The following is a 24,309-nucleotide window of genomic DNA, read 5'->3' on the forward strand; positions in this document are numbered from 1 at the left end:
CTAATGAATTTGCAGACAGTTAATTTTGTGAGGCTTTTAGGGTGAGGGGGGGAGTCAAAAATTAGTTAATGCTCCATGCATATGGAGGCGTGGCTAGCATTAGCATAGCGTCCGTCTCCGTCGGACGCGCGGGCAAATATATCTATTTATATAACAAAAGAGTCCTTGTGCAGATCAGGCATTTTATAGCCAGCACGTGGAAGAAAAATCACAGTACTCCCTCTGATCCTAAATGTTTGACTCAAATTTGCCCAAATACGTCCAGTCCATGGAGCCATGCCGTCACTGGAGCTGGCCGCGCCGTGGCCGCTGTGTGAGGAATGGAGCAGTAGAAGGAGGTCGTTGTGCCGCCGTCTATGGCTCGTCGGCCAGGGGCGGAGCTGAAACAAATATTTCCCTGATACCCGCTTACCACTTTAACCTGATGCATAGCCTTATTACACTCATAATTAGCATGGGTTTCCTCTTTTATCCTGATGCATGTGCATCAGGGTAAGCCTACACAACTCCGCCCCTGTCGTCGGCAACGGCGACCTGTTGGGGTTCTCGTTTTTTGTTATAATAGTATGGTGAATGTATTTTCAACACTCCAGCTCAGCGAGCTAAACTTTAGCTCGGTGATACTCTATCACCAAATGGGGCCAATGTGTTTTCAATACAAAGTTAAAATAAACTAGTTTCTCAAAACTGTAATATCCTATACCTACAGTCAATTATACTACAGTTTGTCTATGTTTTGGTTTTTAGAATACTTTGCTACAAACATAGCCTAAAGAGCGAACTTTCGCTCATTATAAATTTTGTTGTATAAATTTTATCAGGAGACCGCCAGTAATGTGTGACATTATTTTTCCTTTTTATTATTAGAACAAGTCGTGGAAAAGATTCTTCCCAAGGTTCTTCCCTTCAAAATACTTCAATGGTGTTTCAAAGGTAGCTGCTGTTCCATGTGATGATTTTGAAGAGGTCTGTAGACAGATTGCTGACGGCAATCCTCTTATTGCTGGACTCACGGTTGGTGAAAAATGGGATAACCTGAAGTTTTGCCAGTTCTACAAAACGATATCTTCGGTTGAAGTAGCCCTCGCTAGGACCTTTAAGATAGTATTTGCCTCTCATGCCATCGTGCTGATACGGGCATGTTGTCTGGGTGGTCATCGGGCTTACTATGGCCTAGACTCTGCTAGCTCCTTATTCTGCAAGCAAGTTGATTTGAATGAAGATTGGAAGCTTCTAGGCGCAGCCCCTGGTGGATTTGGGAAGATACAAGCAGATTCTGACTTTGTTATAAACATTTTAAAGTTTACCAGGTCTGGTGAAGGTATGTGCCATTGATAAGTCAATAGTAAAGAACTGTGAATGTTTTTTTTACTCGTTTTTCTTTCTGGTCACAGATGAAACTCATCCGGTCCTGAGGCATGAACAAGGGCGGAGGACCCGGTAGGGCAAGGTAGGGCGGCCGCCCTACCTTGATTTTTGCCTCAGTTACAAATTGCGGAAGATTAAGGAGATGCAACAGGAAGCTAAAGGGCGGGATCTGTTCATGGGGTGATGGGAGGAGAAACGGTCGGGAACGAGAGAATTGCAAGGGAGATAGATATCTGCGGTGGAGGCGCTCGCACGAGGAGGAAGACGAGCGACGGAGCGAGGGGGCTGGGGCGCTCGGCAGCGGTGGCAGCGCTCGCTCGAGGAGGAAGACAAGGAGCTACGTGGTTGGGCCGTCGGGCGCTCGGCAGCGAGATGGGCCAGGACAGGGAAGGTTGCCAAGCAAAGCAAGGAAAAATTATAGTGCCCTTTTTTCCTTAGCGTGAAACCCTAGCCGTCTGAGAAAAAATAATCCCATTTGCGACCAGGAGCTGAGAGGAACCACGGATCAACATCTGGCATCGTTTTAGCACCTTCCTTGTAAGGTTTTGTGTGTTCTTGACGGCAGCGCTTGACGGTGGATGCAACGACGCTTGGATTAATGGTCTTTCGGCTCTATCCCCGTTCCGGCATAGCTATCATGGTCTACTCCGTAGAGTTTGTGGATCTCACGGCTCGTAATTACGTGATTTTGATCATTTTCCTCACCAGTTCGGCTATGATTCAATGGTTCGACAACCTGTCTTGCGAGGGGTGTGCCCAGGCCACTGCGCGTGTTTAACGATCTTAAGTTCTCAACCGCTGGGATGGGCGGCTCAGTAAAACCTACAAGGTTAGTACAACTTATGCAGGTTTGGTCTTCTACTGTTTTGTCACCAGAGATTTGGAGAAATATCAAAATGCGAGCGGCGGTTAGAGAACTTGGCTTTAGAGATTTTTGTTATAATTTTCGGTTTATCCGAAATCTTTGTTGTTGTCTTAATTTTTCGATCAGTTTTATTTTGTTCGTTGAATAAACAAAGTCGGATCGTTGTTCTAAAAAAAACAAAAAAAATGTGAGAGATAAATGAGCTGAGAGCTCCCACCCTAGGCCTAACTGAGAAAAGGTAGTTTAATAATTCATGTGATGTAAAATTTTTGTGGCGAGTTAATACAGTCTGACAAAAAATATGTGGTTCTGTTGGCAATTAGCAAAAACTTGAGCTAGTGAACGGGCCCCAAAAACCGTGGTTTCTTGAAATTTTACCCTGTTTATTTTGTCAAATATCTATGGGTGTGTCCATATCTCAGGTGCCTGATTTTTTAAGTAAAATATTTAATTCTTGGTCGATAGCATCAAAGTCACTCATTTCCCTTTCGCTGCGAAGTTTAAAACACAATCTAGATCCAACGGCTGAACAATCAACTTATCCCTAACTAAAAATCATGCAACTTGGACATAACAAACCCAAAGATCTATTTTGTTAAGTATATAAGTATGTAGATGTTTTTGGAGAAAAATATAACTATATATTTACTCTTGTAAAGACCGAACTTCATAATTCATCTCCATGTATTTATGCTTACTTGAAACATTGGATTATTAGAAAAATACGGAATAAGATTATTACACACTTGATAATTTATACCTGTATACGATGCGACATTGTTTTTGCATGAAATCTATTGAAATATTGAATATTAAAAACAAAATGTTATAAGAACTAATAAAAATAGAAACAACAAACATTAAAATACAGTTTGTAATTATAAAATATAAATATTAAATGTTATATGTATGTTGTACGAATCGCCCTACGTAAATAATTTTTTGTCCTTCGCCCATGGGCATGAAGATGACTCTCCAGTGATGACACATGAAAATGTTGCTATTCTTGAAGGTGGTGAATGTTTCTAGAAGCAAAATGCTCTGATAAATGTAAGTTATGTTAGAATTTAAACTTATATTTTATCTAGGCAGAAAAATATATTATAAACTAAAACTTGTGCTTGATAAATTTCAAGAGAAGTTGGATGTGCTGCGATTTTGGACTGAAGATTAAGGACCGAGAGTGTGAAAACGTAGGATAGCGTTTAATTCTGGATCGAAGATCAAGGAGTGTTAGACTGCCAGCCGAAAAAACGAGAAGGTGAAAACGTAGGACGGCATTTCAAAAATTCAGGACCCTACTGAAATGTCCAAAATCTTGGAAATCATTTTGTTACTGCATGTTTTGGAGCAATGTTCATTGACTATTGTCTACGGTATTTTGTCCATACTATTGTCTACTTGGATCGATGAATCGACAAGATAAGTTGTTTCGTTAAAATTAGTGCCTAATTTATTGCTTTCTTTCTATCTGTGCTTCCTTGATGTATACGAGTATATGCAAGCCGTCTAAAAAAGATACATACATACACGAGCCTCAATTCAAGAGTATTCAAATCCCTGGCGCCCGGCTGTCCTAGTTCCCAGCTTTCTCCTCTACCTCTGCGGCTCTGCCTTCTCACCTCGCTTGGTCTATGCATGGCTACTGCTCGGCGCTTCCGCCGTTTCCCTTGTGGCCGTGTCTGCGGATGTGATGATCAATTCTGTTTTACTCAATTATGTGCTGTCTGCCTATCCCTCCCAAGTGACTCAAATTTGCAAATATGAATATATCTATATACTAAAATATGTTTAGATGCATATAATATCACGTCACTTAATATGGGGCGGACGGAGTAGTATGCATGAAAAGTTAGTACTGTGTGTCCCATAATCAACTTTTTATGCCAAAAACAAGGCTTAGCCGCTTAGGCTATACTACTATATATACTACTCCCTTCGACCCATATTACTTGTCGCAAATTTAGTACAAAATCAACGACAACTAATATGTGTCGTGTCGGAGGGAGTAGCGTTGTTAGTGTGGACTAAGGACATGCCCTTCAATCGCTGTATTACCTGATGCTCTGTATTAACCATGGAAAATGGAAATTTTGCATGATAGATTTGCCAAAACTCCTTATGCCCCCTACCGAGTAAAGTTTTCTTTCTTTAACTGAAGCAGCTAAGTTGTTAACTCATATCATCTCGTATTGCTTTTGTGCTGTTGTAACTGTTAAAAGTATATCAAATCTCCTTTTCCTATCAGATCGGTCTTTTAGGTGAGACGGCTAGATGGGGTATCTTAACATGGTATCAGAGCCAAAGGTCTCGAGTTCGATTCTCAATCCCCCTGCATAAATATTAGGCATTAGAATTGTTCTCTCTGGTGGTGATAGCATGTTAGAACACTTTAAAGTCTCTATGATAAGTGGTTGTAATTCAGTGACGTGACATGGCAATGAATTTTCAGTTCTATTATTCTGCATGTTCAACAAACAACTTTGTAGACCAATTTATTGCTGTACCATCTTTATATTGTATTTTTGTACACGCTCTGTTGAGTGGGCAGTGTGGCTTGATTGACTGAGATTCTGGATCATTGTCTATGGGGTTCTCTACTCTTCAATGATTCAATATTGAGGAAGTTATTTGTATCAGTAATCAAATACTTACTCGCTGCAATGGATTTTGCATCAGATGGTTGAGCTGAAGGCTTTGAACAATCTTGAGAGTACCTCTGATGCTCCCTCAGTGGCTTCTTTGCTAATGGATAGCAAACCTAGTAACGGTCGCATTGAAACTAGCATTCTCTAGTATGGTCTACGTGAGCATCCAATATCATAGTGATGCTTACTCAGGCCATTGTTGTGCTTCAGTACTGAATGTTACAAACTGCTCTGTTATTGTCTAGCAAGTGTTGTGGTTATGCTTTTCTGTTGGTATCTTTTCTTCAGTTTTCTCCATATGTGCAAGTGATTTTATGAATGTGCTCATTTCTGTAGGTTGACACTATGATCATTCAGGCCATTGGATTGCTGGATTATCTTGACAAGGTGCTTAGTACTTATGCAATGAGAGTCCCATAAGTCGTTCAGATAAATATCCATTAGGCCCTTTTCGGTTGCACCAAACCCTGCAAGGATTGAGAGGGATTTTACGGAAATTGAACTAAAATTCCATCAATTCCTGTTGATCCACACCGAGACAGGTAGAACCGAACTAAGCCTTACGCGGAAGCCGTGAAGATGATGGGCAATCCTGTTAACCTTGACTTGTCTGAGGCACGTGTCCAAAATTGTGGTTCTCATGTCAGGATGGCAATGGGGTGGGTCTGGACGGGTCGACCAAATCCATATCCATCGCCAAATCAACTATCCATCCACGAAAGTATCCGTGGATGCAAAACCATATCCACATCCATATCCACCGGGTATCCGGGTATCCATGGATTATTCATATCCATGCAATATACATCATAAACAGGAGCAACAACAACATATCAGGAATTGGGAGGGGATCGATGGGGGAATCAGGAGTCGAGGACATATCGGGGTCGGGTTGTTAGGGTAGGGTTGAGTGGGAAGAAGACTATTTATATGACTCAATGTAGCTAACTAATGAACCCACATGTCAATAATTTATTTATTTTAATAAATACCGGGTATCCATGGATAGCCATGGATCAAATGTGATATCCGTACCCGCTCCACGAGTTGGCGGGTATCCATTCGTGGATATCCATGGATCAAAAACCCGCTCCATATCCGCGATCCATGGGCTGTATATCCATGGATATCCACATTTTGACTATCCATCCTGATTTTCATGTACCTAAAGGTGGTTATTTTAAGTTTTATGTTTTGATTATATTAGATACTAACAGAAGAAGTGGAAGCGGAGCTAATGGAGGCGCATAGTAGAGAAGTTAATGATGTTGACCTATTAAACATCAGGGAGCTGTGTGATCAAGTTATGGCTCTGAAAGAGTAGAGATCCAGCTCTATGACTATCTATCCGGAAAAAGTCAATTAATTTCACTGCACTTGTCTGTGGATACTTTAAGGTAGACTGTCATGAATTTTACCATGAGGTTGTGGAAACTGTTTTTTTTACCAACTGAAAGGACTAAAGATGACATTCTACAAATACGGAGTACATGATATGATGATGAACAAGTTACAAGGGTAGCTCGAAAGTAGTACATTCATTGATCCATCGCTGGGAATGCTTTCCGAAATGCTTCTGGGGGCTTGGCGTTCTGGACTTAGACAAATTTGGCAGAGCTCTTCGCCTTCGCTGGGAATGGCTCAAATGGACCACGCCGGAGAAGCCTTGGTCGCTGATCCCCCCTCCCCTCAATGACTTGGATAGTTGTCTTTTCGCGGCTGCCACTACCATCACTGTGCGTGATGGCCGGCTCACCGATTTCTGGCATGATGCTTGGCTTGACGGTATGCGCCCTAAGGACTTGGCGCCCGACCTCTTTCTGATTGCTCGTCGCAAGCGCCGTTCGGTTCGCGACGCCCGGTGGCGTTTCAAATGGATCAACGACATTGCTCATGGTATCACACATGGTAACATTCAACAGTTCGTCCACCTCTTCTATCGAATTGACAACGCTTCGGCCTTAATTGAGGGCGATGATAGCATCACCTGGAACCTCACCCCATCTAGTTGCTACACTGCCAAGAGTGCTTATCTTGCACAATATCAGGGGTTGCAACGCTTGCCTTTCAATCCTCTAATCTGGTGTGTTTGGGCTCCGGAGAAATGTCAGTTTTTTGGATGGCTCCTCGCTCGCGGCAGAATCCCCACCTCCCTCCAGCTCCGGGGTATCCCCAACGACAAATGGTGCCCCTTCTATCATGTCGTGGAGGAGACGGCCCCTCATCTCCTTCTTGATTGCCCTTTCTCGAGGGAGGTTTGGAGTTTGATCGCAGGCTGGGCCGGGCAGAATCTTCTCAACCCCGCGTCTTGGCCGGACTTTGACTCTGTCCTGTGCTGGTGGCTCGGTCGGGTGGAGGCGGCGAAACCCCTTGGTAAGCCGGGCAGAAAATGCATTGCTTCCCTTCTCCTGCTTTCGTTGTGGGAGATTTGGAAGGAGAGAAACCGGCGCACCTTCCAGTTCAAGCTTCTTCCTCCACTGGCTGTTCTGCTCCTCATCAAGGCTGAGGCTGCTCTTTCGGACCTTGCCGGTGCTGGGCTTGGTGAGCTCGTCTCCGGTGACGCCGACGTCCCTTAGGTTGTGGGCGTTCTTTTCTATCTTTTGTATCTAAACCCTGCCCCCCTCTCGTCCTTTGTTTTCCGTGTTTTGTAAACTCACCGGGTTGATTCTCTCAACCCTGCCCCCCTCTCGTCCTCTGCGGCTGTTTTGTCAAAAAAAAAAGTAGTACATTCATTATTATTCTGAAGCGAACTCACGTGCTACTCCGCGGTTGGCTACGTGTCGAGTTTTAGCTGGACACCCTCGGTTATAAAATGGCGCGCACACATCCATTCTCCCTAGTACATCGCACTCCCAACAATTTTCTAAACATCTTGTCAACACGTTTTCCATGGATCCAGGAGCATCTAGTTCGTCAGGGGGAGGCGGAGGATCTAGTACGTATACACAAGCTTAATTTTACTATTGCTTAATTTTTCAACATCACCCATATCAAACGGCCTATCCATGATGACCCGCACTTGAGCCCTGACACATTCGGAGAAATTAAGCGTCGTTGAGGATGCAAAGGAACGGTTGGTGTGACTTAAGGCCTAGTAGCTGCATCAACCGTCAATCAAAATTAGCTAGCCATCCATCTCTTGAACCAGTAGCTTATTAGTCTTGTGTCTTCTCCTTCCCTTTGCAATAATTTTGGTTGCTCGGAGTGACAATCCAACTGTTGTTTGGCTAGGGAAAAGCCGGGTTTTATTATCACAATTGTCTTATGTAATGATTGTAACCAGTCCTTGAATGAATGAAATGTTTACTTCCCCTAAAAAAAACACAACTATTAGTTTTTTTTTCTTATCTGGGCCATATGCAGTAGTGGGCTTTCCTCAGGCCCAGCTCGCCCGTGCTATACTCGGCAATTGTGTCCGCGTCTTCGTCTCCTCAATCCCCAAGTCCGGTCCCAATCGCGTCCCAACCGGGGAGGGGGGGTGGCTCTTGCCGGCCCGGCGGATCCCTTGCCGGCTAGGGTTCAGAACCACGGCCACTTGACCACCCGATCTCCTCCAAATCCAAATCACCCATCGGAAAACATCTCCCCCCAAATCTCCTCCATCGGAAAAAATGTCTGAAGCTTTGGTCCGCCGCAACAAGAGCTCCGGTAGCAACAGAATCAGTAGAATCAGCAGCAGCATACGGAGAACCTTTCGCATCGGAAGCAGCAGCCGGAGACCAAGGATCTATGGGCCCGACACCCTGGGCCTCGAGGACGACCATCTCCAGAACGATGCAGTGGAGGATAAGACAGGCGCGCTCCTACCGGAGCTCCTTGCCAAGATTGAGAGCTACTACCAGCAGGTGAAGCACCGGAGGGTCTTCGACAACGGCTTCTGCTTCGGCCTCCTAGATCCCGTCTCCAACATCGTCCTCGGCGTCTTCCTCAGCGACGAACACAAGATCTGATCGGCGACATGAACATGCGCTCGCTCATGGGCCTTGTCGCCTTCCTCACGAGGCTCTTCCTCTCCCTCACCCAAGCCAAGGCCCTGTGGTATCTCAATAAGGCCGAGTTGGATGCCCTCGTCGCTGCCCGCCTCATCATCAAGCACCGCGGGATGGAGCCGAGCTTCGGGTTCACCTCCGGCGCCACCGTCGAATCGGCGCTCAGATGCGCCGCCGCCGCCGCCCAGCACCCCGATCCGCTCCAGTTCGCTGCAGGATGCAAGTCAATCTCACCTCTTCTCAACAAAGTCGCCACCTTGCTATCAGGCCCTTATGCCACCTTCGATGAAAATATTTTCAGTCACATGCAATCCATTCTGCTCCAGGGTCCTCGGCCGTCAGTTTTCAGCCTGGAGATGTCCTGGGACCTTGCCTCTTGTCGCCTCGCCAAGCTCAGTCCAGACCCCTTCATCGAGAACAAGGTGCAGGTGTACCCTGAGCGGTCCACAATGAGGCGCATGCTTCTCACCACCATCCATGGATACTACCTGCAGGCACTTGCCAGGCTACCCAAGGACAAGCTGCTCTCGCGCTACCACCACAGCATGCTCCAGGCCGGGCACTGCTACGGCCCCTTGGACCCTGTCTCCAACATCATCCTCAACACCATCTGGTACAGCGCCGCCTTCCCTCTGACCAAAGCTGTTGAGATTGAGGCCATCAGCACCAGATGACTGCTGCGGATTGCGGTCCGATCCTTTTACGGCCTCGTCTCCTTCATGTGCAACCGCTGGGCCCTCGACGCGGATCAAGCAATACAGCTGCTGCTGCAGGCGGATTGCAATAACCTCCTGGATTGTGGAAAGAATGCTGCTGGTATTGGATCTGCCACTGTCCAAGAAGCCTACACCGCTGCGGCTATTGCTGCGCAGCACCCGGTGCCTCATCTCCAAGCCTCTCTTCTCGGACCAGCTAACCAACCGTTGTTGTCGATGGCGTCGGACATCCTCATGCCCGGCGGCATGCTCTCCCGTGAGGACACTGACATGCTGCAAACATGCTTGGTCTATTCCTGCCAAGTACAAGAACAGCAACCGAGGGGGGAACCAACCATGTTGAACAAGTGGGACTATCCTATGATTGATAGGATTGTAAACAACTTCTGGACACAACATCACAGAGTCGTAGAAATGGTAAAAACTGCACTTGACCAAATGGCTTTTGATGATGTGGCTTCTTCTATTTGCAGTGATGAGGTTGGTTTCTTCTCTCTTAAATAGACTTGCCCTCAATGCATCAACATTTGCTAACTTTTCTTGTCCTCACGGTTCAAGGTATCCAAATACAAGCTGCACTTCATTTGCGGTGTCAATGAGCGTGTTGATGGCCCCGTGTACAAGGACAAGCCTTCCACTTTCATGTACCGTTGCTCCCACGTCAACTTCCTTGCTACCCCATCTGCAGGTGGACCTCCGACGCTATTCTTTGCTGAATTTCACGGTACCAAGGTGGGCTTGTGCTGCCCTGTGAATGTACCACCTCCACGTACTGGTATGTACTCCCTCCGTTCGCATACCAAGGGAAAAATCTGGATCTTTTTTTTGGAGTGATTTTACCCCCTCTACGACTTAAATGCTTAGGAGCTGGTATAAATCGTGATTTCGCATGTGTTACGGCATGCATTGGGCAACATCCCCTCGCGTCGTTCCGCATGCATATAGGCATAGCTGCTAGACAATGGAAAATCACGTCTCACTTTGCATGCAAGGCTGCTGGACAATGAAAAAGCTGAGCTCAGCGGGATCGATGGGGTATAGTGGGGCTGATTAATTACTTGCGGGCACGCGAAGGGATAAAAAGAGATAGACGCCATATTAACCGGAATAGAGGAAAAAAAAACTAAAACGCCATCTATAGAAAAACTGATGGGATATGATGTTACTTCCTTGCGATTTATATTTTCCATCAAAATGCGTATATATAGTTCTCTCTGTTATATGTGACTTGTATGTTGATGGATAACAAATGTTTTGACTTTTGAATGACAGAGCAAGTGCGTTGCTTTTACTGCGAATGCCATGGGAGCAGGATTGTGCACCCAGCAAGTAAGAGTTTCTGTGGAAGTGAATTCGAGGAGATAGTGTTGTGCGGAGATGAATTATATTTAGATTGGTACAGCAACGATGAAATCATCAGTCACAGCCATCAGGTGAGTTACTGGGCGGATCATGTGGAATATGATTGGATCTACTGCAGTTACAGCCTTGAGGATGACAAAGATGAAGGAATAGCATACTTTCTTCATAATGAGATTCTGTATGCTAAGTTTAGGTAAATGACACAGGGGCTGTGAATGCAAGCTTGTATTAGACCGTTAGTTTGGTTTCTTGGATGTTGGCTATTATATATGCCACGATACTCTTGTAGTAATGTTTATTTAACCGAACCCATGAATCCTAAACACTGATGCGTATGGCGTTCCTCTCAGTCTAAGGACATTTGAACCTCATCACCAAACAAGTTGTACGTCTCAAGCGCAGGCTGTAGCAGGGATGTGGATGGTCTGAAACGTTGTTGTCATATAAAGGTAAAAAGGAGGAGTCCAACCAATGCTTGTGTCTGTGTAGGCGAGAAGGGGGCGGAAGGGGGTTTCTCGTTTCCTCCGCCGGGAAGGCCGGTGTTCTCCTTAATACAGGATTCGTATGCATGTTACATCCGCTACCACATCAGTTGCAAAGTACATTGTACATGGACGCAAAGGCAATGGAGACAAATGCCCACAACAACATACATTGTACTACATGGTCAGAAACAAGAGACCAACTCTACTAATGAGCTCACGGCAACATCTAACCCTCCTTTTAAATTAATTACTTTCATTTCCATCAATCAGTGACGGCCACCAGACAAAATTAGTAGAGGGCATACTAATTACCTTTTTGGTTAACTAGCGCGTGCACTACTTGGAAAGGCAGTTAATTCGGCTAAAACACTTTGCCCCCGACTAGCATGACAGACATAAAAGTTTTAGCAGTTGATACTATTCGATAAAAAAAATGATTCGGTTAACATGTCAACTATACAAGAGTTAAAACAGTTTTGCCTAATCTGATAGTACAATGTCAATCTTCATAGAACAAGTGAACTAAACAACTATCTCACTAGTCTGTCAAATGGCAAATGTACAACTGAACCATGACTGACAGGTTCAAGATCACGATGATAAATAACATGAATGAATGGAATGGAAGACTGACAACCTACAGCCTTAAAAAATATTCAGTGTTTTCTTGCTTCTTGAGTATCGCTGGTCTTGTCATGGAGGGCAGGGCATATATCAAAATAATCACATAAATGTAGAATTATGTGTTCTACAACAATGCATTTTCCTTGTTTCCGCGTTTAATCATTGGTAGGGGAATGCACAACAGTCATGAAATGCCCAGGAGATAACCTGCTACAACAACAAAACTGCACTTGAGTAGAGAAAAAAGAACCCAAAAAAGCTTACAAGAAAATACAACTTACAGATGTTCATTCTGTAGTACCCTGCATTTCGTACATCACAAGATTAAAACAGTCGGTTTCTCCTTCTGCCCTTGATCACAAAACTGTACTGGTTCTGTCAAAACTATCAAAATCCTACAGAAAAGATTATAGCGGCACATCATGATGCTTGATTTATCTATCATGATGCAAGCCGCCCACATAAAATTCCACTGAACACCAAAGCTCCAAACCACTTATTTGACACAAATCTGCAGAATAAGAATTCAAAATTTTAGTTTAAGCACTTCATAGCTGTGTAATTAAAACGTCCTTTTTCTAAATCTCCATGAAGAACGAAGATTCAATGTAAAGAAACATACTTCCTATTGCAATCTGCACGGTCGGACAAGTCAACAGTTGATATCTGCCATGCCAATTGTGCAGCTGCAGCTGTCAGAAAAGGGAAGTAGGCCCATGCTGTCGAACATGGTTAAAGTGCACAGTCAATATCATGTTGCAACAGTATACTCTCCATAGAAAATGACATTCTGATAATGAGCACCAACCAAGTTCAGCATTGTAGCCACTGAGTGCTAAGCTACCAATGGATGCAGCACCGAAGGCGCTAATCCATTGCTTGGTCGATTCTCCAAACCTTAATGCTGTGGACTTAACTCCTACTTTGAGGTCATCTTCTTTGTCCTGACATGTATTAGAATTAGATTATAATAAATCACAGCAATCTGATAAGATGGTTTTGCTCAGGTTAGATACACAAGAACGCCATTACTAAAATACCTGGTGTGCATATATGGTATCATATACCAATGTCCAGCATATACCAGCAGTATACAATGGAACGATGACTGCAGGATCTAAGCTCTCTTTGATAGCAGCCCATCCTAACAGAGCTCCCCAGTTGAAGGTCAAGCCAAGATATGCCTGAGGCTGAGAAATGCATCGGGTGTAAATTAAGTGATCATTCTCGGTAACCAAGATTATGCTAGTACAACCATGTACATACCCAAAATGTGAACCTCTTCATCAGGGGGTAAGAAAAAACCAAAAGAAGAGAAGATGCCCCAAGGACACGGCTACATAGAAAATAAGACAAATTTAGAGGTGAATATTACGACAACTAGATAACCAAAATGCATCTGATAATCTGTTAGCCCTTTGGAGTATGCGGAAATGAATAATTCAAAATGGATGGATAGACACGTATTTGAGTTGAAAAGTTTTTTTTAATTCCACAACTCTGCAGCTTGTTTGGTTGCCATGAACTTTTGGGAGGGAATGGAGGGTTGAAGCTTCCTAGCAATTGTCAAACAAGCCGATGGTGCTGTATCTCCAAATACTTTGACTTTGTTAAGTAAACAAGATTCGGATTATGCCAACAATAGTAAGCATCGTGTGACATTGTAAGAGATATGATTGCGAATATGGGATAACAAAAATCCTACCCTCAAGAAACAGTGTTAACAAGGACTCCATAAATCATCCAGAATCTGTTTTACTGAACACACAGTACACGGAAAGTGACATAAAGATAGTCTAAATGCATCTAAAACAAGTAAACTGCATTTCACACAAGCAAGGAGCAGAGTCTATAGTTTACCTATAGTTGTTCAGTTGGAGAAGAATGCCTAATCCCAGTAGTAGCTGAGCTCCGAGGAAGCACACTCCTTGAGAAGGGGTTAGAGCACCTGATGCAAAAGGCCTGCTTTTGGTGCGCTCAACCTACATGAGGAACATGTCAGTGAATGCTCTGTAGTTTTACTCTATACATTTTTTGTCCTAGGAACTAACAGTAAGGTCATGACATTGAAAACTTAAATCCGCTACATTCTTGGTTCATAAGATAAGCATATAATATACCTCAAATTGCAGCTGATCCTTTTTTTCTATTAACACAACAATCTAAAGGCACTTTTCGCCGACACGCAAAGTTGAAGGCATTGTCTTCTACCAGAAGAAGTTACAGAAGAAACAAATTGACCTTGTTATCAATGTCGCGGTCAAGAAGATCGTTCACTGTGCAACCAGCCCCCCTGAGGAGGACAGCTCCACATCCAAAGAGTGCCAGCATTTTCAAGTCAGGGAGCTCCCCCGGCATTGCTGCTATTGTGATTGACCTACGAAGCAGCAGTACAATGTGCTATCAGCATAACATCGGACAAGCGTACCAACATGTGTGCACAGCAGAGGGGAACGTATAGCAAGGAACAAAGGTAAGAAGAAGATCATCAGCCCATGTAGCCGTAGCAAACCATCAAAGAGTAGCATGAGCAAGCTAAATTACCCATGAAAGCCATCAAGGATTTATAGGATTTTGCTTCTCGGTGAGTTAGTACTCTGTAGTATATAACAGGGTAAGAAGAGTTGCTTCTGGTGCTAATAAACATGTGTGTTCTTTTCTTCCTAAACCCCAAGGTTGAGCATGGACTCGGAAATTTTAAGGAACAGCTGAGCTCTCTGGTCTCCAGTGAGTCGACCCAGGCCGAGCATTCGACCCTATCTGTACGCGATCGTGGGGAGAGAACTAGAAGGTGATGTTGGGAGAGAAGTAAAAGCGGTAGTACCACATGCAGGGCCAGGCGAGTAGCCATGTACCGATGGGCTTGTCGATGCGGGCGAGCATCGCGTACGGGTGCGCCGCCGCGGGGAGCAACCTCTCCACCCACGACACCGGCGGCGGAGGAGGAGGCGGGAGGTTGTCCTCCTTGTTGTCCTTGTCCGTGGACTGGGAGGAGGTCGAGAGCGGGTGAGGGAAGGTGGTGGGGAGGAGAAGAACCTTGGCGGGGTAGTGGTAGGAGGAAGCGGCCGCGGAGGCGGTGGACGGCGGGTGCGGACATCCTCGGCGGCTTAGGGTGATGAGATGGCGCCGGGCGTCGGGGTTGGGAAAGCGAGTGGGATCGGGGGAGGAGGATGGAGTGTGGGTGAGCGGTGTGACGAGCGGGAGAGGGGCGGTCCTGGCGCGGCGGCGGAGGGCGGCGGCGGCGGCGCGGAGCAGAGCGGAGGACGCCATGGAAGAAAGGAAGGAAGCAGAGCAAAGCTGTAAGAATTGGGGATGGAATTATTTTTTTGGAGAGGAAATTGGGGATGGATTTAAGGCCCAGGTATGCAATACAAGGCTGCTGCTTCTGCTTCGGGCCCAATAACGTAGATGGGCCGGTGGTAATTCACTAGTTTCGGGCCCCATACAGTACATGAACCCGCTTCGATTGTACTTCTAGAAATGTTATGATACAAAAAAATGTGTGAGTATATCTTAGGCGTCATTTTTAAGTTGGATTAAAACCTGGTTGTTATTCCACTCTCTCCTTCCATGCTACGCAGACCATATACAATGGTCAAGGAATCGACTTATGTTTAACTAAAAATTAGGTGATTTAGATATAGCAAAATTATAAAAAAAAACATTGTCCTTCTACTTCTAGAACAAGAAAAAAAAAGGGTTTCTCTGTTTAAACGATAGAAGAATTTGTTCAAGAAAAAGAGCGGATTTTTTTTTTCATGTGTAAAAGAATAAAAGTAAATCACAGGAGCAATGGCTCGGTCATTGGATCCATCGGATCGGATGGATGGATGTATACAGATCGATCTCGACACTTTTGGCTTCCTTCATATTCTGCCTCTCCCAAAGATTCGTAATACCTATCTATTTTACGTCAATTAACCTACTACTCTCTCCGTCTCATAATTTTTGTCTCAAACTTGACCAAACATGGATATATATATTTCTAAAAAATATCTAAATACATATAATATTTCGACAATAATTATGAAACCGAGCGAGTAGTTAGTACCGGAAAAATTAAAATAGGAACAATGAGATGAAAGTTCCCAAGGTTGGGTACGGTCGACGACGATGCATCGCGATCGGTCGGCCCACGATGACAGACAGACAGATCGATCGAACTGCATGCAGCAGCAAACAGACAAAACACAAAAAAAAGTGACAACGCATGCATGCCAAATTAACTAAAGCTACTCCCAGCTGCTAGCTGCTTCCTTTTCGCTTTTTTGCCTTTGTCTTGCTTTGCTTTATGGTCGAAGCTGGAGTCAGTCCCAGTAATTAAGTAAGTAACAAAGAGTAATCGAATAACCAAGATGATGATCGATTGATCATGATGAGATCGATCTTTAATCCTTCCCTTGCCTTGCCGGATGATGATCGATTGATATATACATAGACATTCCCAGCTGCTTTCACTTTTGCTGCAAATCTTTTCAAAATCCCTTTTCCAAGCCCGGCAGGCACCAACTGCACTGCACTGCTGATTGAGTGAAAGAAAGAAAGCAACCCTGCACCAAAAAAGCTGATCCGGCCAGTGCTCAATCTCTATCTATCCTTCCCCACACCTGCATATACGCATGCAGTCTCCATCAAATCCAAATCAACACCTAATTTAATTTACTGATCAATTGCAGGCTCACAAATCATTGTCAGGTCTCAAGACACAACAGGCATCATCATCACGAAAATTCACCTCTCTTTTTTCCCTAGGGTTCAGCCAAAGTAACTGCATGCCGATTACTTATATGTGACACGGATCATCACAGCTGTAAAAAAAATAGAAATTAATTCGAAGAGGCTTCAGGCGTAATAATTGATCGATGGCTTTATGTATTACTACAGCTATGTAGAAATGTACGTACGTACAAGAGAGAATTCCATATTTGCCACTGAGAATTTGTCCATATGCCCAAATGTCACTGAGAATTTACCTGTTCCAAATATGTCACTCAAATTTTACATGGGGTACAAATATGCCACTACTGTTAGTTGACCGCTAGTTGACCGTTAAGTCAATTTCATATTGACCGAAATACCCCTAGTCCACTAGTCAGAAAAACAAAAAGAAACAAGAAAACTAAAATACCCTCTCGGTCTCTTCTCCCTCTCTCTCTCTCTCCACAAATTATGATGAGTTTTAGTATATTAATTTGCTGAATCTATTATGAATTTTGTGATGTTAATTAAAATCAAAGGAATTGCTATTGAAATTTTACAAATTTTCATGCTAAAATCATTATTGCTGAAACTTACTTCGAAATGATATTATGGGCATCCTAAAAACCTTGAAAAGCTAAGTTTCTAAAATGTGTAATTTGTTGTAAACGGAACATCAACATATTACATAGGGGCAAAGTTGTCTTTCATCTTTTACTTAACGGTCAACTAACGGTAGTGGCATATTTGTACCCCATGCAAAATTTGAGTGGCATATTTGGAACAGGAAAATTCTCAGTGATTGGACATACGGACAAATTCTCAATGGCAAATATGGAATTCTCTCTCCTAGTAAAGCGTGCGCACAAGTTGCTAGCTAGCTTTATCTACAGCATATATATGCATGCATCATACACAGGAGTATATATAGACGACACTGTGCATTGCTTGCGCACTGCACCAAGTATGTATACATATATACCTTTGCTGTGCATAGAGAGGCAGAAGAACTGACTGACACACAATTAAACAAAACAAAAGCGACAGTGCTGATGATTATAACCGGGCAATTGATCGATCTAGAAACAATCTTGAAACTCACTACTTCTGTCAGAACCAACAATGATCATATATATATAGTGTTCATTAACAAGGCAGATCGATCGAGGATATCCAGAGCTGAATCTAAAGCTAGCTTTGACAGTACATAGAAAACATGCCACTAGAGCATGCATGAAAACAGTGAAGAAATTCTCTCGTGCATATCATTGCTGCAGTGACGGCCGGGCTGGCATGAAATTCACAGCTCTCGACAGTGAAAGCAAAGCTTACAGCAGACGCAGAGCTTAGCTTGTGTCACTTCCAGCTAGCTGCATCTGCCAGCAAATTCTACATGTACTAGTGGCTACTTGGCTAGTAGGAGTATAGTACGTAGCGATATCAGTGGACATGATATGGAGACATGGAAGTGAGTGATGGAGGCCGGACGACGTACCTCTGATCTCTTTTTCATCATGCTCGACAGTACACGAGTGAGTGATGCCTATAGCCTAGCTTAGCTTAGAGCTAGCTTGTGTAGCTTGCCGCCCAATGCACAGTGCGGGCGGTTTCCCAATTAGGCAACACCACTGTCGCAATTATTGGGATTTCTCACTCTGCTAGCTGCATGCCCGCTTCAGATTTCCACATATAGAAGCCAGTAGTTGTAGCGATGTCCATCGTTCCAGTATCTAGCTAGGTTGTACATGATGTACTGCTATGCTAGCTAAATGTACTACGAAGTTATTATATTACAAAGTTAGTGACACTCGATTTTGTTCATGGGATCCAAATGTTATTAGTATCATGGGATCCAAATATTATTATCTTTTTTCCTAAAAAAAATGTTATTATCTTTAATGGCTGTCGAGTTTAAGTAAAGTTACACGTGATTCTAAAAAACAAAACGTCCGCACGGGTACACAACATAGAGAAAGTTATAACATACTCTTTCCGTTCCTAAATACTTGTCGTGGTTTTGCACTCGGAAGGAGTACTTAGTATATATGTATATATTCTTGTGCCTAAGTTTTGTTGCTAGCTTTTCTCAGAACTACGTACTACTATACGGTCAGTATATATGGTGTGGCTGGCAGATGCAACAAAAGATGCAGAAATGCTGGCTGTGGACGCGACAGGTCAGGTCGGCACCCACCACCGTACCGGCCGGACACCGATTGCATGGATGGATCGATCCCCACGAGACGTCAACAAAAAAAAAAGCAAGCTTCCGGTCGATCGATTCGATCTGCATGCTGCCATTCTACTGCTCCAACCTCTCTGCCCGCACGCCATCCATATGCATCTTTAGTTTCTTCAAGCTCAAGATATATATACAGTTGAACCAAGAGGCATGGGCAGCAGCACCAATCTTTTCTCACCTTGCTCCCCTCATGAGATTTTGGAAACTCTCGTGAACACCAGTTCATCCAAAAACTCAAACTGACGGCGGAAAAGAGGGCACCCACTTATATTTCGACGGATACATATATATGGGACAATGTAAGATAAAGCGCAAAAAACAGCCGTGTGGAATCTAATATTTGCATATGTTCCACTTCATATATACTAATGGGGAATTTTACTTTCATAACAACAGGAAGCAATTCACAGAGCATGCGTGGATACATGTCAAAGAGAAGGAATAGGAGAATCGACTTATATGCATATAATCCATCGACAGGAAATTGTTAACCCATGCATGTCAAACCCTCCGTTCCGGAGTTCGAATATACATGCAGGGCGTCAAGTAATGGTTGTTACCGTATAAAATTGATGCTTAAGTGATGCAGGACAGCAATATTAATTTCTTCTACGAAACATAACAAAACTCGGTACTCAATCTCGTGTGTACAAGTAAAATCTAGCTAGAAATATTTCTTTTTCGGTGTTAAGTTTAGGATCTCCGGCAGTAGTTAGTGGCGACTTCTTATTTCGGTTTTCACCATCTTCTCATTGAAAAATAAAATCTAGAAATATTTTGTATTCTTCGAAAAACATGTATAGAAACATTTCATAAACATCTAGAAAGATTCACAAATAATAAGATCTAACTAATGAACCATAAATTTGTTCTATCATTCATTCCGGCTAGTACCACGGAGTTCAAATAATTTCCTAAATTAAATTAGTAGGAATTTCAAGGCTCAAGATACCAACTTTTTAATAATTTCCATAAATGTTTTTTTGTTTGCGCTACCATTACACTTGAGGGAAAGAAATCCACATATCTAACACACGGTGAAGCATGATTTATGCACTACCTGGCCGTCCCTGGTATATTAAGAATGGAAACACTCTTAATTAATTGGGTATATATAGAAAGTCCATCGATCTCTCTACATGGAGGAAACAACGCAAAATCCCTCAAATAAGTCAAGAAAGATGAATAAAAACTTGGTTATTTGGACGACTAACTTTACGAAATAGAAAGGTACCGACCAAAAAAAATACAGCCTAGCTTAGATCTACACGCGAATAATTCACAGAGAAACAGATCTACCAAGCACTAGTACATACTCTCGTGCATGTTTTAGCTAGGAGTAGATTCTCATAAAGAAAATCCAGAAAAAGGTGGTTCATCTTGAAACATAGAATTGGGCGAATTTAAATCAATTAAGGATGCGTACGTACCTTGATCAATTAAGGATGGATCTGCATACGATAAGAACCAACCGGCCGGCTGGGAGAGCAAGAGATCGATCGATCTGCAGAATTGAGGAGCGGTTTTACCTGGGATTAATCGGCCGCGCAGATCGATCGATCTCCCTGATGCATGGATGGATGTACAGAAAGGAAGGGAGCTAAGCCAGCAGGGGAAAGAGGCGGCGGCCATGTTTTCCAAGGACTTTCTTGAACCATCAACAAGGCACATCATATCATATACAAGCAATTCAGATCGAATCGAACCGAGGATGACAGATCGAATTGAGCAGCTAGCAGGCTAGGCGCACGAGTTCACAGTTCAAGAAAGCCTGTGGAGAGCATGGCCGCAACCTGTAATTGAGCCGCGCGCGCGAGCTAGGAGAGATGAAAGGCCGGCGTCCCCATGGATCTCGAGAGGAGGAAGGAGGAGAAAGGGAGAGATGCAGCTGATGGGTTTGGTGAATTTTGGGGAACGGAGAGGAGCCGGTATAAATAGAGACCAGGAGGGGAGGAGTTAAAAACGAAAAGGAAGAGAATGGAATTTTAACCCTTGCTGCACGTACCGTACGGTTAAGTTGGAGTTGTAATCTGCACACGCTCTCCAACATAACTTCCACACGCACACGTGCACTCGATGTCTCAACTCACCTGCCGTTAGGACGCCCGTCCTTTTCATTCATCATTTTAATTAAGTATTCCAGTAAACTGTGAAATTATCTCTCCGTCCCAAATGAAATAACAAAATATTACATGTATTTAGACATATTTTTTATATAAATACGTCTATTTATACAAATGTGAGTCATTTAATATTAGACGGGAGTAGATTATTGCATGTGTACACTGTGCCCTGCCACACTAGCTAGCTGTTGTATTAATCCTCTTGGCAGAAAGAGAAAATGTAGTATGTATAAAGAGCCCATGTAACCTATCACATGTACATACATCGTGGAAGATAGATGGAGAACAGATCGACCGATCGATCCATGGATGGATCGGTCACATGACATGACTACTGTTTACACTAGCTAGCTAGTTAGCTTTTCACGTGCACTGCTCCAGGCCAGCTAGCAGGTCGATGGCCGGATCGATCGAGTGCAAGAAAATAAGTGTTACTAGGGAGGTACAGTAGCTAGGAAGGAAATTAGGCGCGCACACACACGCACAACGAACGACTGATTGATTTCATGTGTGGAGCCCATGCATAAAGATTAACTACCCTACTCGATCGATATTACTTGTATCGAAATCAGTCGTCAAATGCTTAGGAGCCGTGAGCTTCCGGTAGTTGCTGGCCACGTCTCTTCCTCGTGTTAATGAAACCAAATACGCCAATCTCTTTATTTTCGCCAATCTCTTTATGAAAATAAGTAAGAGAGCGTAAATGCATTTGGAATAGCTTGACATGAAATCCCTTCATGATCTCCATATGGAATTAAAAAAGTAGCGACCGATGGAGTAGCTGTGGCTTAGGCAGAGGGGGTACGGGGGTGTTTGGGATCTGAATAATCCCGGCCGACCAGCAGTACGATACACCTGGCAGATGGAAGCAGCTGATGCATGCATGCGACACACCCACTTTTCCGGCCTTTTTTCTACTGCCTTGTTCATACTTATACTCACATGCATTAATTATATGCGAGTGTCACACTTTGATGTTTCAGCCCTACGACCGAAGTCACTACCATTTTGTCGCCACACACATGTATACATACATGCATCGATTAGTTAATTTTACAGGCATGCACCGGCGCCTATATAAAATCCAAAGCACATATACTACGTGTACTGTCTCTCCTGCTGGCATGCATGTCTCTGTGCTGATTGATCGATCTGTATCATGTACTGTTTGCTCTTCCAATAATCTTTCCACAAGCTAGGCAGAACATGATACTTTTTTGTGTGTGTGTGAAAGGACCAGAACATGATACTACACAGCACCGCCCTTAATTAACTAATTTCTTTTGAGAACAATTATTAGCTATAGTTAAGTGGTATAATTAACACGAAGGAAACCAAACAGCAGAGAGCAGAGCCCATGCACGGCAAACACTGCAGCTGATTGAGTATATAGCAACGATAGACAGCTCTGCGTGCAAAGAAAATTCCATCCCTTACACCCTGTCGCCTGCCTGCCTTAATTCGTCTTGTTGCATTGCATTGCATTTTGGCTCTCGATCGATCGACCACTTTTTCGTAATTAATTACTCGTTGCATGCTGGCTTCTCAATCAGCCGCGGTCCCATGTGTTTGTTGGTGGGCTTTCTTGCTAGCTTTAATTAATTTGGTTTCCTCCGTTTGATTAATTGCATGCAATCAAATATGTTGAAAAGTTTGACATCAAGCAGACATGCATGCATATATTTCATGAAAATGTGGGTAGATATATAGAAATGGCCAGCACACAATTACTCCCTCCGCCCCAAAATGAATCCAAAAACAGCTTGTCCTCTCCGTTGGTGGCTAGCTAGCAGTGCAAGGTTTTGTACGTAGATCGTCCAATAAGCAGCGAGGATTTAGATCGAGCTCGAGAGAGGTTTTTGTAAGGTAGCCCCGGTGCATCTCGATGGATCCATGGATTGATGATCGATCGATGCATGTGTTAGGTGATGATGGACATATATAGCGACACGATCACAATAATTAATCCCTTTCCAGATCACCAGCAAGGCTAGTGTGATCGATTGGACCAGCTAGCTACCAAAACAAACAAAACAAGCTGCTGTTAGTACTGGCTGGTAGCTAATTAATGCATCGCCAAGGAGTGTGTACGTATGACTGTACAAATATACAACAAACTAAATCAATCGATCTTGTGTAAATAACACGCCTAAGACCTACTTTCTACTTTCTTTTACTTTTGACATTTTGAATATATCTTCGGTCAAACTTTGATCATCAATATATCGTTGTAATACTTAGATTTCTTTTTTCGCGGGGAGTTGTAATACTTAGATTCCAATTATATTGACGGTTAGCTTGGATTAATGGGTGTATTTTTAGATTATAGGTGTGTATACATTCCTCTGTCTCGAAAAAAATGTATTTCCTCCAATTCATATTACTTGTCGCCAGTGACCGAGCCAGAAATCCATCAAACCCCAGGCCATCACGAAAATTACTAAGCTAAGACCCAGGCCAAATCTTCAAACCAGTAGAATTAACAAAGAAAAGCCATTCGACACCCCAGGCCGCAGCCTGTCTCCGCCTCTGCTTGTCGCCGTTTTGTCTGAACATTCATGTATGTTGACGTGTTTTATTACGTAGGTGTGCATGTGTATCTAGATAAAGTTGGACAACTAATATGCATGAGAAGTAATCCTATAGTTAACCGGATGGAGTAACAGCCAAGTACGGCCTCACTCGAGATCAGTTAATGACGCCAGTGACGCATATATGCATGCACGCATGTTTTACATAAAACTGATGGACATGCTAAGCTATAGCTAGATCTGAGGGTCCATCCGTACGTACGTACAGATCGATCGACGGCTCAGATATATGGGCACATGGTACGAACGCGTCTTTTGCGATTCCAGATCTGTCTCTCTGTGCATGCATGCAATTACGTGCATCTGTACACGTACTAGCTTCCAAACCTTGCTCCTGCATTCATCGATCCGTGCTTGCCTATGGACACTACAGACCAAACAAATTAAGGACGTTAAACCTGGCTTCTTTTTTTTTTAGAGGAGACGTTAAACCTAGCTAGGTATGTATACTCACTGTCGGCAGAAAAAAGAAAAGAAAAGAAGGAATGCTTCCTTCTTTTTGGGGCCGAGAGGCGGATACAAAAGTGTGTCTTCATAGACAAAAGCCCAGCATCTGCTTTACCCTTCATATGGGCCGCAAGCCAGCCAGCCAGCCCAG

General features: G+C 43.6%; 1 non-coding gene and 1 pseudogene across 1 annotated transcript; one reads left to right on the forward strand and one right to left on the reverse strand.

The window, feature by feature from the left end:
• Positions 1-8,273: 8,273 nt before the first annotated feature.
• LOC100839620 lies at positions 8,274-11,297 on the forward strand (annotated as a pseudogene).
• A 9,301-nt stretch (positions 11,298-20,598) lies between these two features.
• MIR396A (microRNA MIR396a) lies at positions 20,599-20,807 on the reverse strand. Its single transcript, NR_126886.1, has one exon. It is a non-coding gene; the product is annotated as a microRNA MIR396a (primary transcript).
• Positions 20,808-24,309: the final 3,502 nt, after the last annotated feature.

Source organism: Brachypodium distachyon, chromosome 3, assembly GCF_000005505.3.
Source record: "Brachypodium distachyon strain Bd21 chromosome 3, Brachypodium_distachyon_v3.0, whole genome shotgun sequence".
NCBI classification, from domain to species: domain Eukaryota; kingdom Viridiplantae; phylum Streptophyta; class Magnoliopsida; order Poales; family Poaceae; genus Brachypodium; species Brachypodium distachyon.